The sequence below is a fragment of the Cyanistes caeruleus genome, chromosome 5, assembly GCF_971803275.1.
Source record: "Cyanistes caeruleus chromosome 5, bCyaCae1.hap1.1, whole genome shotgun sequence".
NCBI classification, from domain to species: domain Eukaryota; kingdom Metazoa; phylum Chordata; class Aves; order Passeriformes; family Paridae; genus Cyanistes; species Cyanistes caeruleus.
In genome coordinates, this window is record NC_141705.1 from 41,579,781 (window position 1) to 41,595,355 (window position 15,575).

The 15,575-nt window shown below is 38.3% G+C and overlaps 1 long non-coding RNA gene across 2 annotated transcripts in view; it reads right to left on the reverse strand.

Annotated features, from left to right (window-relative positions):
* LOC111927855 (uncharacterized) overlaps positions 1-15,575 on the reverse strand; it is a 49,910-nt gene that overhangs the window by 18,848 nt on the left and 15,487 nt on the right. The window contains exon 2 of one of the 2 annotated variants that reach the window (XR_015287470.1): positions 7,249-7,374. The exons of the other annotated variant lie outside the window; for it this stretch is intronic. This is a non-coding gene — a long non-coding RNA (uncharacterized LOC111927855). The remainder of the gene's footprint in view (positions 1-7,248; positions 7,375-15,575) is intronic. 2 annotated transcript variants of the gene reach the window in all.

Consider the following 15,575-nt stretch of genomic DNA (forward strand, 5'->3'; position numbering starts at 1 on the left):
AGGGAAAACATTGCCTGTAATGAAGTCTATTGATTATGAAACTGCCTCCAAAGGGAGCAGTGTTTGCCTTTTAAGAACACAACCAATGAAAGTACTAAAGACAGCTTGTAAAAGGACACAGCTGAACTAACAGAAAATGGTACTTGACCTGGGGAGAGTTTTAGCTTTTTTAATTTTTTATGCATAGTATGTTATGTGAGCATGTGTGCAAAATGTAATCAGTGTTATTACCTGTCCCTACACAAGTGGCAATGCCATTCTCTGCAGGTGCCAGCTGGTGCTGTGGTCTGCAGGAACAAGCTACCCATCCCATCAATTAAAGGTTTGCAATAACTATAGACAAATTCAGTGTTCCACATCTGGTTTAGTGCCTTGAAATGAGGAATCCTGTATAAAGCTGTATTTTATTTTGAGAGACAGAAGTCACTGAACTCCAAATTCCTTATATCTGAAATTTTCATGTCAAAAGTTTCTTCAACCAGTCATACAAATTACATTGCCTATAGAAAAAGTTCAAGTCCCCACTGACTAGGGGGAATGCATGGTTCAGCTTCCATCTAAACCAAACCAGCTTTTATCCCAGTACACCCACAGAAGTTTAATCTGCAGAATTATTTATATAGTTCCTGGCAAAGAAACAAAATAAGATTTTGACCTCATTATGAAGTTACAAAAATTAATGGCAAAAGACAACTAAGTGAATTTCTATTCTATATTACTAAAATACCTACACAGGAAGTCAAAGCATGCATCATACTACTTGAAAATGTAATAGCTTTCTAGAGAGATAGTGCAATAATTCTGTTCCCTCACTACTCTCTCTCCCAACAAGAATCTTTATGTGTGCCCACTCCTTGATCCTTATTTTTCCAAAATATTGATTTCTGGATTTCCTTAGCAAGGTTTAGAATTTTAGTAGCCCTATGATCTACCCAGAAAACCATGCTATACACGGATGCCAATTCCATGGAAGAAAGTAATACCTAGCTTATTACTGTTTTCATAAAAAAATCAGTGATGTTAAAGAACAGTTGTCTCAGTCACAAGTGATCACAGCAAGGAAAACAAACAAACAAACACAGAAAACCCAAACAAAAGCTAAACAAGTCAGATCAAGTCTTGTTCCAGCTCAAGTCTCAGAGAACTTTCCAAAATATCAGTGCACACTAAAATCTATGGGCCCAAATTCTTTCCTAATATTCCAGTGGTGACTTTAAAAAAAACCAAACAGGTTCAATAAATAAATCTATTTATTTAATAAATAAACAAACCCTATTTAATTGTGTATTTGGTTTGTTATTTTCAATGTCACAAACTGCAGTTACCTCTTTACATAAGGTTTTGATCAAGTTCTCCTTCTCACCCTCAGTCTGATATATATTACCTTACTGCATTGTACCTGAAGTTTAAAAATCAGTGGTCTGCTAAAACAGTGTGGAGAAAACATTTGGTTCTGGAATCGGATTTAGGTCCTCCACACCTCAGACACACAAATTGTGATGATTTGCAACTACAGCCTCTAAAATCAAGTCTTATCTAGTTATAACATTTGGTAAGAACACATGATATTTCTTCGTAGACTTCTAGAACACAATTTAAAGAAATGTTCCAGGCCTCATTTCCAAAGTATTATAGCTGACCTTATGGATGTGCCATGATTCTTGCGAAACCTGTCAAAGCTGAGAGAATTTGTAAGATTTTTTTATAGATATTTGAGAAAAGTCGGTGAAACTAATATGAAACTCCGTGCTTGTAAGTATGATGAACTAGAGAAATTGTTCCAATAGAAACAGAAAAATGTGGTGGTACAAAATTATTAGGAATCTGTAATCTTCTAAAAGAAAAAAAAAAATAAAATGAGTGCCACTCGGAATTTCTATGTTGCTAGACAATTAACCCTCAAAGGAATCTGTACTACCCTCAATAAACCTTCACTTAATATCTCCAGAGAACTAAATCAATTCCAAAATGGAGCTACATGTAACTGAACTTGTTGCCTTCCAGTCACTCAGTAACTCTCTACAAATATTGCCCAGCACTTAGTGGGATTAGGGCAAAATCAGCCATGAAAGGCATGAATTGCAAAACCATGAAGCACACGGATCTCTTATTATTGCTATAATCATATCAGAGCAGCAGTAAATTTCTGCATTGGAAGATCCAATGACATTAGAGTGCATATTGATTCTGACTGTTTGCTAGAGATAGAAATGAAAGCCTTGGAGAGAGCTGAAGCAAACTAAGACCATACAAACTAATATTTAAACTAAAGAGATTTTCATATCTTAGTTAATTGTTGTGAATATTTACACAGTATTAATTATTACTAAATGCAGCTATTTTATATATGATCTGAATGGAACTTTATTGCATAGGTTCATTAGCTAAGTTTTAGCTAATTTATACATGAAGGGAGAAAAAACAAACACTTCACCAAACATTGTTTTCCCAGCAAGCACAAACCTCCATGCTGAAGTCTTAGTTACATGACCTGAGTATTGTCTTATGAACTAGAGGAAGGAGAAATAATTCTGTTCTAGCTTCTCTCAAGCACCAGCTCTTACTGTAAGAGTTATCAGTTTCTCATTTGACACTAAAAAACCTGCCTGACACTAAAAAAAAAAAGGCAGAAAGACAGAGCTAATTTTCTGGTGTTTAATATTCTTATTTTTCCCATAGAGGCAGGTGGTCATCATTGCATTCAAGCATTTTCACACTTCAAGTTACTTGTGATTATACACTCTCTTTTTCAAATATATTTCAGCAGAGTTAAAAATGGTCAATGCATCTCAAAACACTGCACCACACTGGATTACCAGGAACATCCCATCCATGCAACAATTAACAACTACAAATAGAGCTTTCTCCTGTTGAGGAAACCCCACAAACTTCTGTCTTTTCAGAGGAGATCAGGCCATGTATGTACAGATGCAAGGTCTCAGTTTAGAATCCTATTACCAGAAAGAAACAAGAAAGGGTTTTTTGAGTTAGGAGACTCACTTTCCAGTGCTCCTGAGTAAAAAACAGTGCCTAAACATGGCAATTAAGCCTTAACAGGGCCTGCCTAAACTCCCTCCCTTGTTCTGTGGTCCTTGTGGTCTACAACTATTCAAGAAAAGGATGATATCACTGTGGAAGCAGCAGATGTTTCTCTATGTGCCTCTATATAGGCAGACATTTGCGGAGAATATTCTGTTCTGGTAAAATTGAGATGTTTTTCCCCCCTCCCATCTTCTAAAGATGTTCCACATTGAAGAAGTTGAATAGAGGGACGGTGAAATTCAGCTTCAGCAGTACCCAGCTCAAGATAACACATTCAAACCCTCTTAGATTTTCAGCAATACCGTTCCTTTAAAAAGAAGGAAAAAAACAACCAACCAAACAAAACCAGGACTGAAAGCAAACCTCAAAATGGTGGTATTTTTTTCTCTGTTTTGTTTGCTCAACATCATAAACAAGACAACTACTAGTTAAGTCAGACTTGGTAACTAGATGTATTGTGTATGAATATACACCCAACCTAACATTAAAAGCAAACTCTGCAGCAGCTACAATATTTTAAGCTGTTACCAGTGGGTCTTTTTTCAAATATATCTTCTAAGTCTTCCAGTAATTACTACTTGTATGCAACATACCATTTTTCTGTCTCGTTAAGAACACAATAGTATAATTAGGTCTGTTGCAACCCCCCAAACTGTTTAGCATAACTTGTTATAAAAGATATAAAAATAAAAACAAACCCTTTTTCTGGGGATTACAGATTCCCCAGAATTGAGAATTCTGATTCTCAATACAGGATTGAGAAGACACCCTGGGAACACACTTGAAAACAAGCCCAGCTCTCATAGATACATCTAAGCCAACAATATGTGGCGACATCAGTTAACTGTGTCAATAAGACCTTATGTACTCACAAGACAAATTTGGTACTTGTTTAAAAATCACTGTCTTCATAGAATGTGTGTTATGTGTGTGGTGACATTTAATATAAATGAAAGTACTAAGTCAAAGTGAGCAGCTGTTGTGCCATCCTTTGAACTGCTAAAAAATGAGTAGCTCTTTAGTGACCATCCGATCAAAAGTGCTTCACTTAAGGCTCAGTAAACTGCGTATCAGTTGAGGTAGCTGAATTCACTGCAAAGTATCCAGCTTTTCTCTTTTAACTGTCATTCTTTTCATGGCAATTCATCCATTTCCTAAAATTTATCACTAAGGCAGAAACAGGCACTGGAAGAAAATTCAGAAGCAACTGCAACCATTGTGAAATAAGGTGTCACAGCACACTGAACTCCTAGCACTGATGTTGGGGTAAAAGGAAGATTTAGCAAGCTAGGCAGTTATGAATCTGAGCTATAAAACAAAATTCTAGTTTAAAGATTTTCATAAATTGTTTTCAGTCTGTAACCTAAAATCCTGTTTGTAAATATTTGATATATAGATCCTTCTGTTTTATTCCTGAGCCTGTCTAGAGCTATGGTGGGGAGAAGGAGGAAGATGAGAGATTGATAAGAAGAAAACTAAAGGTTTTAACAGCATCCAGGGAAGAAGGAATGTTTCCTGTCAAGGATCAGCCTCCAAAGAGCCCAGGTGGGAATTGTACTGCCCATGACAGCTTCTGGGAAGAAGTTCCCTCAGGCAGGTACAAGTCAATAAATACTCTGTTGCAAAGGAAAGGTGGTTGAGAGACACACCAAAAGTTCTGGGTGAACCGTGTATTATTATAACCCCCGGCAAAACGAAGCTGGCAAATGCTTTCACTCCCAAACAGGTGGCATGCATCCAGCAGAACACACTAAAAATGTGAAAAATCCTGTAAGGAACAGGAACACCAACATGTGTTTTAAAGCCTGAAATCCACCTCCAATCTCTTATCTGTAGCCTTTAAATGGACGTGGGTTGTATTTTCTTGATGGCATTATTCCAGTAAGCAACTTCACTGGCAATGGAAGTGACAATCCTTAAAGCAGCAATTAGAAATGACACAAAGTGATTTTTAATAGAGCACTAAAACTTGGAAAATAGCAGCAGTAAGATCATTCACAATCACTGATCATACTGCTTTTGCCAAAGAAATACTTAAATGGCTTCATACCTTAATTAAAACGAGTTAGTTGAAGCAGTTGAATATGCTATCGTGCCCAGGAAAGGTCCTGGAGCAGCTGGTAGCACAGTGCTGTTCCACTGAGTTTTAAACTCCTCAGCCACACCTGGCTGGTTCCCCCTCTCGTCCCTCAGGTTCCACTGACATTCCACTCCTGCCTGGCTCCTGTGTTTATCAGTTTTGCTGCTTTCAGCTGTTGAGAGATGACAGTTGTTTCAGCTGCCATCCAGCTGGTTTGGAGTCTCTTGACTTTTTCCTTCAAACCATCAAATCCTGACACATAAGATGTCCAAAATCCCCAGAAAGCAGATTCTGGCCTGAATTAAAATCAGCATTCCCTCACATCAGCAACTATTGCAAGGAGTGTCTCTTCTGAATTAAACTCACACACCACTTTGGCTTTACCATCTCTAAACACCTGCACAGCAGCATGTGTATGTAAGACCTTTCAAACATACATACAGAATATAACAGACACCACTTTCTTCCTGGAGAGAAATTTGGGAGGCAAGAGGGAAGAGAAAGAAAAGCACCACACGACAGAGCAGTCATCCTGATTAACCCAATATGAGCTCAGATAGTGTGGTACAGACAATAATGGTGCAAAGCACAAAGAATTGGGGCACATGCATTTTTTTGAAATGTGGGTTTTAAAACCCACAAATTTTCTGATGTAAAAACAGCTCAAATGAAAGCAAGTTCTTTGAGAAACTTACTCCATATTCTTTGTGGAAGTACCTTCAGAGGAAAACTTACTGGCTGCAGATGTGACAGTCTTTAAAACAGCTATTGGTTAAAAAGGAGGCAAGCTTTCAAGATCTGACATAACTAGAAATACCATAGTGGAATGACAAAAAATTTAATGTTCCTTTGTCTGATGCAACCAAAACCCAAACTTTGTATTTCACTTAACTCACAAGTTGTTGGACAGTCATAAGTCATCCAGCTGCTTCAGAAAAAATCTCTACATCAAACTAGCTGCATTTTGGAATTCTAAGTTTGAGAACTATTTCATCTCAAAGATAGCAGGAGGAGCATCAGCCTCCACAGGGAAGACAAATGTGCCTGCCCTTCTCCAACCAACTCCCCAAAACCCCCTGCATCATATAAACTCATCATAAAATTTGCTCTTAACTTATAAAGATGAAAAATATCTGCCCCCTGACAGCCTCTGGGCATTCATAGAATCATAGTATAGCTTGGGTTGTACAAGACCTTTAAAGATCACCTAGTTCCAGCCAGAAGCAGGGATGCCATTTACTAGATCAGGTTTCTTAGGGCCCCAGCCTGGCCTGGAACACTTCCAGGCATGGGGCAAGCACAATTCCCCTGGGCAACCTTTTCCAGTGTCTCACCACCTTCACAATGAAGATTTTCTTTCTAATATCTCATCTAAACCTGTCCTCTTTCAGTTTGAAGCCATTTTCACAATGCAGCCTTCCGGTATCTAAAAGGGTTCTATGAAAAGAATTTATATGGGCAGATAGTGACAGGACAAGGGGCAACAGTTTTAATTCTGTAGGTCAAGGTGGAGTTGACAGGCCTCTGTGTGCCATCTAGGATAAAAAACATTTAAATATGTGACTTTTATATAATTTTATGCAAATATATTTAAAATTTAAGCCAAGTATCAAATATACCTGGTATATAAATACTTATATACCAATGTACTTAGTATATAAATACCAAGCAAACCAAGTATCTTTGTTGAGGGATAAATGCCATATAGAATAAATGTGAACTAACATTTCATGGAGGGGAGTAGGGTTTGGAGGTTTTGTAAGGATCATATGCAATGAGTCCATTCCAAGTTTTCCTGAAAAACTTCCCAGCAATTTAGTAGCATTCTACATGGGCCTCCAGGTTTATTTATTAGGATTGACTCCAATGCTTTCAACTTCATTGTATTTTATAATTTGAAGAAGCAAATACGCTAAGCTGAAGATAAACAGGGACAGAGAGGACAAAACAATCCCTTTTTTACCTCATTACAGTACATTGAAAGTGCTCTCCAACATCCTAACTCCTACTCCTATTTCCAACCCAGTTTTCCTCCAGTGTACTTCTGCTTTAAGTTCAGATTTAACATTTTCACTTTTAAAGCACCATAACCCTCTACCAAAATCTGTCCCTATTGCCTTACGTACGATGGATCTTACTCCACTTCATTAAACCTTTCATCTCCTTCTCTTCTTAGGCTCTTTTCATGCTACCATTTCTGTTCTTGAAATATCCAGTGCACCTTCTTGCTCATTCTTCCAGATGAACCCCTCCTAAGAATGATTAAAAACAAGCCCAACAATATGTTAAACACTGAATACAACTTTCTTTTTCAGTGTAACACCCACCTAAGCCCATATTGGTGACTTACATGGTGCTGTGGACCTTTTCTAGGATTTCCCTCTCTATTTGACATGACTTGGGGGAAAAAAAAAACCCAAAACTGTAAAGAGATTCTTTTGTGTGTCCAAAAGACATTCCTCCTCCTCCTCGTTCTTCCTGCGCTTTAATTGTAAAATGTCAGATATGTATAGATTCAAAACAGCTACCCACCACAAAATAGTCATTAAAAAAATACATTAGCATCTTCAAAAATTCTCTATGCAAAAGTTCATGCAAATTTGATGGGTAGATGCAGAATTTTCCCTGGCTGCATGTGTAGCATTTACAGAACATCTTAACACAAATGTCTTTGATTCCCTCAGTGCTTTCTCTTACACCCCAGTGTTTCACATTCTGAATGCAGAGATGGAAGTTAACAACACCGTTTATACTTTAGAACAATTACTAAAATATATATAGAGAGAGAGAGAGATACAGAAGGTAAACAATCATTGCTTTAGGGGCTGATTTGGTGCAAAGCAATTTCCAGTTTGAAGCCTCCAGTGCTGCTGCCACAGTGGTGCTCCTGGGCTGGCCAAAGCCTGCTCCTAGAATGACACCCGGTGGCCACCACAGCGAACAGCACGGTGTGATCCCTGCCCTCCAGCCTCCCTGCTGTGCCCAGGGACACCAGCCGCCACTGTGACAGCCAGGCATCAGCTGGGAATTCTCCACGGAATCTGCAAAACACAGGGAAACCCTCTGGGGATTTCAAATTGAGACGCGTGCAAATCTTGAGTAACACATTTTTGTTTTGGTTAATTATGCACCCTCTTTTTTTTTTTTTTTTTTTTCCTCTTTTTTATAGAGTTGCATGAGTCTAATGGCTAATGGCTTCAGAAATCTCAGAATTTAACTTCTTGTCTCATTCTGGAAAGAGCTAGCAGTGGGTGAGTGGCATTTCCAAAGTGTGACTGTGAGTGTTCAGGATTAAACCAAAAATTGCTATTCCAAGGCAGTGAAGATTAACTTATCTATTCTTAAACATTAGAGGACTGAAATGCATTTATTTAGTGTTAAGTTGTTGGAGAAGAAATCCAAATTAGAGGGAGACATTGTCAGGCTTAAAATAAATTTGAACAAAATAAAACTGCAATAGCGTTTCAAGAAGTCATCAAGTTTAAAGCAAGGAATCATGCTCTAGAAAAACAATTGGCAGCATCAGCAAGAGTTAAGAACTTCTTGACACATTTCATTCTGATTAAGTACCGTATGAGTCAGAGCAGAGCTTTTCTTAAGAGTCTATTCAAAATAATTTGATAATATTCAGCACAGTTTTTACAGTGTTACATTTGTAGGACTCTGAAAAGTGAAACGGAAACAGAATATTTATTGCCTGTCAATTCTTATGTATTTTATTTTATTTCTTAGATCAGAGTCAAAATTCCTGGTGATGCTCTTACACCTCCCTTTCCAACAGCTAGGGGTATCACAGGAGATGTTTTCCCCTTTTTCCTTTGGACAAATACCTGCTTTTTCTCTAGTAAGTACAAAGTCAAGTAAATAAAATTTCACAGACATCCTTGCACAAAGGAAATTTTTAAGACAATGCCAACTCTGAGCCTCCTTAGATGACTCTTGTGCCATTATCCTCACTTGGCATGGGTGTGAGGCAGGTGGTGGGCACATACCCACACTCTACAGCTCTGAGCCCTAAAAACTGGGTTAATGCTTTCTCATCTCAGCTGTGCCTTAACATCCCTACTTAGAAAGATAAGTGTTAAAACAACAAAGATAATTGTTTATATAAGCATAATGAAATTGTTCAGGTACTTTGACAGCAATAGTTTGCTAAGACACGTCAGCATACAACAGCTGAGAGAGATTACCACTGAACACAAAACGACAGGCGTAACGAACGACACCAGTCTGGAAACAATGACAAAAATGTGTCACTTATCAGTATGTTATACACGTGCTCTCGCTGGCCAACCAATCATTCAAGAATTTGAAGCTTGTGGCAGATCCAGTGACTGCATGAAATCTAAACAAATAAGAAGCACAGCAATGGGAAGAATGACCTCCTACTGTATTAAGTTTAAAGCCGGATATTGCCAAGAGACATGCAAAGCTGTTGGAGTATGCACACCGCTAATCCTTGAGATACCATGGAACCAGACCAAAGATAGCATTGGGAAGGCAGATGGAGGGTTAAAACACAGACTTATAAACTGCTGCCAGCTGCCAGAACTGAGCAGGGGTTCAAAGCTCTGTGCTCCACAAGCAAGGCTGTGACTGAGCAGCCTTCAGAGAGAGGCTGTTCAAGCATCTCCTTTGATCCTATTCTTCAGTGGATGCAGCCACGTTTTTCAACAATTGAAAAGTTTTTAAGTTCACTTTGTCTCTGCTCACTGAAGAATGAAAACTCATTATTAGCTGGGAAGCAGATAAAGAAATTGCCAATGTACTCCCTCTTCCACCTGCTCCCTCATACTAGATTTCTATGTAAAGCCAAATTACAGTCTAAGTGTACTAGAATCAGGTGTGGGAAAACAACAAATTAACAATATGTGTGTAAACCAGCAATAAGGTCCCAAAAGGCACAGCACACTATTTCAGACTGTTGTATTTACAACCAACCCAGACCAACTACCATTACACACATGTTGTCATCTTTATACAACTTCACATATATACTGTATTAGGGTCAAAGGAGCTATAACTGTGGACCAACAATTTGATTTGAGGTTGAGCAATCCCATAAAGAGTCAAAAACAGTCTCAAGAACAGCATTTTGCAATGGTGGTTTCTTTCATGTATTACACTAAATCTGCTGTGGAGTAAAATTTGTTCCGCGTTGCAGAAATTCTACCTGCATGTTATTTCAAGTTCTAGCTTTCCAAATTCCCTGCCCTTCTCCTCTGTGAATTTCAAAAGTCATATCTGTCTTTAAGAGGAGAAAAATCAAACACAGCCATGCACAACCGTTCTGCCCTTCTCTCTGAATCCTAAGATAGGCTTCCAGGTTCCAGAAGTGAGAATATAAAAGCAGAGAAGCAGAGGCAAGCACCATCCCCAAACCCACAAGAGGCAGACAAATGCAAAACTCCTACAAGTCACATCCCTGCTGTCTTTCTAGCTCATTAATAACTCCTAGCTATCTGGGAAATCAACCACAAAAAGTTGCTTCATGTCAAATAGTCAAGCTAAAATCTTTACTGATCTTCAGTTGCTTGGTCATTAGACTGCCTTTAGTGAAAGAATTCTCTTCAGACAATCATTTTTCTCCAATAGTTTGAACAGTTACAACTCTCACATTTTCTAAATTCTCACCATGAATTACCCTGGTGAGATTTTGCAAAGCATCTAAATGAACTCCTGTGTAGTTCTGGCAACAGTGAAATTTCTTACTTCTTTGTGAAGGTTTCTTTCATTTTTGGCATGACATTTACATTCCCAAATTTGACAGACACAGCAATAGTTAGTCTTGGCACTCACTGGTGTGCAACTCTGGCTCAAATATTACTTCGTGTACTTTGTTTTAAAGAGTTCCCTCTGGCTGTTTCATTTCAGCACAATTTTGCTTTTAATTATCGTTCCATGACAAAATACAAAGTATTTTTTTTACAGAGGCACAAGATCAATATATACCTTACAGGATAATTCAGAATAATTTGCAGATGATAGAAACTGAGTAGGAGAAGCTGATACACTCAAAGGCTGTGCTGCCATTCAGCAGGACCTTAGGCTTGAGAGTTGGATGGAGAGAAACCTTATGAGGTTCAACAAAGGCAAGTGTAGGGTCTCACACCTGGGGAGGAATAACCCCAGCACAGGGGGGCTGACCTACTAGAGAGCAGCTCTGTGGGCAAGGAGCTTGGAGTCTTGGAGTGCAACAAGCTGTCCATGATGTAACTTTTCTCTAAAAAATCCTTTTTCTGTTTCTCTGTTTCTGCTGCATCTCTTCTGTATTTTTTCTTTTTATTCTTGGATTCTCAGCCTCCTTTGGACTGAATTCTTTTGGGATCCTCCCTCATGGGGAGCCCTGCTTATCTCAGTTCTTATGATTCGAAGAAAACTCCCGAGCTCATTAGAATCTTATTTCTCGTGTTTATTAAAAGGTCATCACAAAACTTGACAGGTCTCTCCAGGCTGGCTACACAAGGTTAATCTTTGCCATCTGGTACATTTCTTTCTTCTGATGGTACAAACAAGGCCTTGTGGCACACTTCGTGTCTGATGCACAAAATGGCCCTGAAATACGCAGTTCTTTTATCTTTATACCTATTTTTACCCAATTAACAATAGACATGTATATTATTTTTCTTAATGACCCAATGACCCATCACCTCTGTGATGCACTGCAGCATTCTCTGTCCAATCACTTACTATTACCCAAAAACCTCTAGGAGAAGAACATGAAGAGGAAAGAAGAAGGGACAAGAGACAACACCCTAAATCCTCCATCTTGTCTCCTGTTCTCTAAACTAACTTTTACACCCAGTGATTTAAAAATACTTTCTAATCTACACACTTACACTTTTAGCTTTTCCCATCTAACTTTAACATTTGTTTTCATGTATCACCATGAAAACACGCTCATGAATTTCATATTATATGAAATTCAGTGTTTTTTTGGATCTTATAACTAAGTATCAGAAACAAGGGCACACACTCTGTACTCCAGACTCCAACACATGAGCCAGCAGTGCCCTCTGTGGCCAGGAGGGCCATTGGGATCCTCGGGTACATTGGGAAGAATGTGGAAAGCAGGTTGAGAGAACCGATCCTGCCGCTCTACTTAGCCCTAGTGAGGCCACATCTGGAGTGCTGTGTCCAGTTCTAGCCCCTGCAATTCAAGGAAGATGAGGAGGTCTGAAACATCTCTTATGAGGAGAGACTGCAGGAGCTGGGCCCGTTCTGAAAAAGTAAGACTGAGAGGGGACTCAATGCACTGAAATATCTCAAAGGCGGGTGTCAAGAGAGTGGTGCCACACTCCTTTCAGCAGTGCCCAGAGACTGGGCAATGAGAAATGACCACAAGAAGTCTCACCTCAACATGAGGAAGAACTTCTTTACTTTGAGGGTGGCAGAGCACTTTAACAGGCTGCCTGGGAGGTTGTGGAATCTCTCTCTCTCTAGAGGTGTTTAAAACCCAACTGGAAGAGTTCCTGTGTCACCTGCTTGAGATGACACTGTTTTGGCAGGGGGTTTGGACTAGATAAGCTCCAGAGGTCCCTTTTAATCCTAAATAATCTGTGGTTCAGCAACAGTTCTTTAGATTTATAAATTTAAAAAATCCAACATTTTCTTTACTTAGTTCTCTTGTTCGTCTCTCATATTTACTTCCATCTTTTCTTACAGGTTCACCATTGGCTAGGAAACTTTTTTTTTTTTTTTTAATTTGTACATTATCTCCTGTTCTTTAAAATACTTTACTGTATTAAAGACATGTATAAATTCATTTGTAATTCAAAGCCACCCACATATAATCCCCCCCCATCACTTATCATGTCCAATGGAGATCTGCCTCTGTTTTGTCCACCAGGATATGCTTTTCTTTTTATTCTAAGCCAAGCTGATGACATTGCACTTATAATATTTAATTAAAATAAAGAAACTCTTTTAATGGCAGGGAGAGGAGAGAAGAAAAGATAAATGAGTCAAGTAGGGATAACAAAGTTCTCAGGGACTGAGAAACAGTTGTATTAAATCCACAGCAGAGACCCCACCCTTACTCCACATGAATGTGGCTTCCATACAAAGTTTCTGTAAACATTGTGGGAAGCTATTTATACACATACACGTGAAGAGTCCAAGGACAAAAGACATCTAAGCTGTACAATGGATAAACTCAAGTAAATAGATATCAGGAATTAAAATCCCTGCAGCATGGCAGCATATGCAATTTGGAAACCTCACATTCATTTGTGGAGATGACAAGAATATTAATTCTCCATTCTACATTCTTCTTCTACATCATCTTCCAGCATCACCCATCCCTGACTAGAAATGAATATCATATCTTTCGTTTGATGAAAAAACTCTAATATTTATTTTAATAAATATTACAATTAAAATAATAGCTAAAGAAGTTTACTATAGAGTAAGCATGTGGTTTTCACTGCACTGCGAGCAAGTACTTTAAAGTTCTACACACTTAAAAACGCACATATAAAAGGTGAAAGACACAACCTCTTGTGTGACAAAAACAGAACAGACCCTTCTTGCAGTCATTTAAACTGCTGGTGCTCTGGAAACAAAGATGGACAAGTTTAAAAAAAAAAACAGGATTTGAAACAATTAGTAGGATAAATCAAATTAAAAATTACAATAGTCAAGGAATGTTAGTTATATAGGAAATTTGTCTTTATTGAACATTTAGATTGTGCAAATAAGGTTTTATTTAGTGAAGGCACTTGTCTCCCTTCTACTAGCAGGTCAATGACTGTATAAATAGTTACTATTAGTAAATGCAACTATCACTTTGAAAAGGACAAGTGTTACCAGAGTGACTCTGAAGGGAAAAACCATGTAAAGTCATGATTAAAAAGGTCAGGAAACCCAGCTTTACATTATGCTCGCATTTCCACAGTAGAAGAAGTGCTACAGCTGCCTGCAAAATTAATGTAGAACATGGGAGGTATGTATATATACACATCACCAAAAAATAAAATCTGGAGGAGATGCACTGTGAAGAGACTGATCACCATCTTGGCACCAAGGTAGCAATACAGATATACAAAAATTAAAACATGCTTACATTCATGCTTTTCTATAGCCTGCCCCTAGAATAGACAACACCCTTATTTTTAGAAAGCCTCCAAGGTGGGATATTGATGTCCTAAAACACTGGCAAATATTCCAGCCAGGTGCTCTGCAGGAAGTCAAACTCTCTCTCTTAATCCATCCAAAGGATTGGTTGTCCTGCCCACTGCAACATTCACCTCTGCTGAGGTATGAGGCAGAAGCTCACTGTGAAAGCTCCCTGTCCCAAAGCTAGGAGGCAAAGGTGTCACTTAAACTTTGTCCCTTGCCTATTAGCAGGCCACAGTGAAGGCACAGAAATTCATGGGTAGCAGCATAGATGGATGTCTCTGCAACTGTTTGGAGGCACCTGATGATATTTAAATGGTGGCTGTTGTCGTTCAAGTTCCTTTGACAAACTCATGAGTGATAAAATTGACCCTTAAGGCTTTTATATGTAACTTCAAAATACACAACAGGTTGGAGTAAATGTGATCCATGCCTGTGCTGCTTCTCCAGACAGAAATCACTGAGGTTTGTTTCAAGTGACTGATGCTAGACTTTAATGTAATTTTGAGAAGACACAATATTCTCATTCCCAAAAGGGAATAACACATTGAAATAACACAGAGAAATTGAAGGAATTCATGCCTTAGGTGTATCAGTACAGCAAAAATTCAAATAAACCAACAAAACCACCACCACCACACACAAAACACAAGCAAAACAAAGAGAAAGAAAAAGCAAGCAAATAAAAAAACCCCACATATAAAAAAAAAAAATACACTTCCAGAATGATACCCAATGCTGAATCATCACAATTCCCAGGCAAAAGTCTCTCTCCTTCAACAAGGACAGCACTATTACAGGTATGACACTGATCTTTTCAGTCTTCCTTTACCTTAATATATTAGAGGGAAGAAATAGGCATAGTGTCTAGAAGGGATCACTCAGGGGAGGAAAGAAAGTAAAAGGACATGAAAAACACAGTGGATGTTTTTTTTTTTCCCCAGGTAGTTTTGGTGAGAAAGGTCTAAGGCACATGTGACAAGTCTACAAGCTTTGCTGCAGCAATGTCATTATATGTCATGGCATTCTGCATCTGACATTTATTGAAGTTGTCTTCCTGGAAACAGAGCAAAAGGATTGCAGCAGCTCACAATAAATTGCAACCCTTCAATGGAAAATAAAATTAACTTTATTTTTACTTTTAAATAGGTAAGGTGACCTTTCAAATAAATGAAAAGAAAATAAACTGCTCAGTAAATTGAAATACATATAGCTCACTGATTAAAAGAGACTGGGGGCTTAAAAAGCCTATGGATTTGGTGAATTTTTAATGTAAGCTACAAAAAAAATCCACTAACATCCCAAGCATGATTTAAAAATATATTATACTAAGCAA